Source organism: Schistocerca nitens, chromosome 11, assembly GCF_023898315.1.
Source record: "Schistocerca nitens isolate TAMUIC-IGC-003100 chromosome 11, iqSchNite1.1, whole genome shotgun sequence".
In the NCBI taxonomy this organism is placed as follows: Eukaryota; Metazoa; Arthropoda; class Insecta; order Orthoptera; family Acrididae; genus Schistocerca; species Schistocerca nitens.
The window spans coordinates 161,367,729-161,371,194 of record NC_064624.1 but is presented as its reverse complement, the minus strand read 5'-3'; positions in this window follow the sequence as shown (position 1 = coordinate 161,371,194).

The window sequence follows — 3,466 nt, the reverse complement described above, 5'->3', positions numbered from 1 at the left end:
CTCGATGTTCACAAATTTCTCTTCTTCAGAAACGCTTTCCTTGCCATTGCCAGTTTACATTTTACATCCTCTCTACTTCGACCATCATCAGTTATTTTGCTCCCCAAATAGCAAAACTCCTTTACTACTTTAAGTGTCTCATTTCCTAATCTAATTCCCTCGGCATCACCCGACTTAATTCGACTACATTCCATTATCCTCGTTTTGCTTTTGTTGATGTTCATCTTATACCATCCTTTCAAGACACTGTCCATTCCGTTCAACTGCTCTTCCAAGTCCTTTGCTGTCTCTGACAGAATTACAATGTCATCGGCGAACCTCAAAGTTTTAATTTCTTCTCCATGGATTTTAATACCTACTCCGAATTTTTGTTGTATTTCCTTTACTGCTTGCTCAATATACAGATTGAATAACATCGGGGAGAGGCTACAACCCCGTCTCACTCCCTTCCCAACCGCTGCTTCCCTTTCATGCCCCTCGACTCTCGTAACTGCAATCTCGTTTCTGTGCAAATTGTAAATAGCCTTTTGCCCCCTGTATTTTACCCCTGCCACGTTTAGAATTTGAAAGAGAGTATTCCAGTCAACATTGTCAAAAGCTTTCTCTAAGTCTACAAATGTTAGAAACGTAGGTTTGCCTTTCCCTAATCTATTTTCTAAGATGTCGTAGGGTCAGTATTGCCTCACGTGTTCCAACATTTCTACGGAATCCAAACTGATCTTGCTATCCTCAGCAAAAGTCAAGAAAAATTACAGGATGTGACGAATGGAATGAACAGCTTAATGAGTACAGAATATGGACATAGAGTAAATGGAAGGAAGACGAAAGTAATGAGAAGTAGCAGCAATGAGAACAGCGAGACAACATGAGGATTGATGGTCATGAAGTAGATGAAGTTAAGGAATTCTCCTGCGTAGAGAGTAAAATAACGAATGACGGACCGAGGAAGGAGGACATCAGAATCAGTCTAGCACTGGCAAAAAGGCCATTCGTGGCCAAGAGAAGTCTACTAGCATCAAACATAGGCTTTTATTTGAGGAAGAAATTTCTGAGAAGGTACGTGTGGAGTACAGCACTGTATGGTAGTGAAACATGGACAGTGGGAAAACCGGAACAGAAGAGAATCGAAGCATTTGAGATGTGGTGCTACAGACGAATGTTGAAAATTAGGTGGACTGATTAATTAGGGAATGAGGAGGTTCTGCGTAGAATCGGAGAGGAAAGGAATATATGGGAAACACCGACAAGAAGAAGCGACCGGATGGTACGACATTTGTTAAGACATCAGGGAATAACTTCCATGGTACTAGAGGGAGCTGTAGAGGGTAAATACTGTAGAAATTGGAACACACTCAGCAAATAACTTAGGTTGCAGGTGCTACTCTGAGATGAGGAGGTTGGCACAGGAGAGGAATTTGTGGCGGGCCGCATCAACGAGTTAGAAGACTGATGCCTCAAAGAGAAAGAGGGGGGGGGGGGGGGGGGGGGGGGGGGGGGGGGGGGGGGGGGGGGGGGGGGGAGAGAGAGAGAGAGAGAGAGAGAGAGAGAGAGAGAGAGAGATACATCACAACATGAATGTTTTGAGGTGAGGGACTAAAGCTCGCTGGCCGAGCTGTTCTAGGCGCTACAGTCTGGAACCGCGCGGCCGCTACGGTCGCAGGTTCGAATCCTGCCTCGGGCATGGATGTGTGTGATGTCCTTAGGTTAGTTAGGTTTAAGTAGTTCTAAGTTCTAGGGGACTGATGACCTCAGATGTTAAGTCCCATAGTGCTCAGAGCCATTTGAATCATTTTTTGAAAACTGTTTCGTTTGTTTTGCTGCGTCATTGTATGAAGGCGTTTAAGGCATAATGGTTTAAGTCAGATTCTGAGGAAAGTGAGTTACTTTCTATGTTATTTAGTAGAAACTGCGCTGTTTCGGATGGCATACGGATGTTTGTCTCTATATGCAAACAGCATCAGAGATAGCACCTCACGTTGTACGGTGAAATGGTTTGTATAATGCATGTTGTGGCAAAGTGAAGTAAGTCTGACTTGCACCACAATGCCATGAAAAAAAAATAGGAAGTGCAACATGAATTACAATGAAGGAGAGCCGAATCCGCACGAAATTTGATGAAAGTGCATAAGTAATGATCAAATTACAGCTTCCAAGTTATTTATGCTTTTACATCTGCTACGAAAAATCCCTGTCATTTCCAAAGTTAACATGTTAATTAGCATACTACAAACACAATTTATATTCCGTGTCACGACCTCAGAGCTGACTCTGCTGTCATGTACGTATGGGATGAAACTATAGTTTCGAGAGAATCGCAGGAAATTTCATCACGCTTAGCGATACACATAAAATTAGTGGCTAGTCTAAGGCAACTCATAGCAATGTACAGTGACGCTTGCACTGGACAAAACAGAAACTTTGAAATGCCACTTTCCTGTTTGAAACTTGAGCCATATCCACTACTTCAAGTAGGCGTCCTTTATCATATTTTCGTGACAAGCGGACAATTGTATATGCCAAACGACGCTGATTTTGGCTCTGTGGAACTCCAGGCAAGAGGAAGAACTACCTACATACTGTAAGACTTGTATAAAATCGTTGCCTAATAAAGAAGAAACAAGCCGTATACAACAGTACACACGGAGCAACAAGAATTTGTATCGACGGTATCTTTGGAGAAAGGCGTAGTTAACCGCAAAAGTAATGAATTAAACTGTCCAGTAATTTGGCTACAAATTCAGTGCTTGCAGTGGAGGAGATAAGAAACTACCAAGGTACTTTACAGGAAAACTGTGAATGTTAATATGGAGTTTCTCACCCTCGACTTACAAAAAGGAAAGAAGGGACACGTCCAGTCCAGCTCAGCAGTATAACACGGGATCCACTGCGCGGTTAAATACGACCAGTCAGTAACTTGAAGGGGAAGGACAAATGGTTCAAATGGCTCCAAGCACTATGGGGCTTAACATCTGAGCTCATCAGTCCCCTAGACTTAGAACTACTTAAACGTAACTAGCCTAAGGACATCACACACATCCATGCCCGAGGCAGGATTCGAGCCTGCGACCGTGGCAGCAGCGCGGCTCCGGATTGAAGCGCCTAGAACCGTCTGCTGAATGGAGTGAACAGTATAATGAGTACAGGATTGAGGATAAATCTAAGAAAGTCAAAAGTAATGAGAACAGCAGAAACGAGAACGGTAGGAAACTTAACATCAGGATTGATGGCTACGAAGTGGATAAAGTTAAGCAATTTTCCTACCTAGGCAGCAAAATTACCAGTGACGAACAGAGTAAGGAGGACATCAGACTAGTAATGGCAAAAAGGGCATTCCTGGCCAAGGGAAGTCTACCAGTATCAAACATGGGCCTTAATTTGAGGAATAAATTTCTGAGAAAGCGCTAATTTGAGGAATAAATTTCTGAATATGGACGTTTGGAGCACAGCATTGTATGGTAGTGAAACA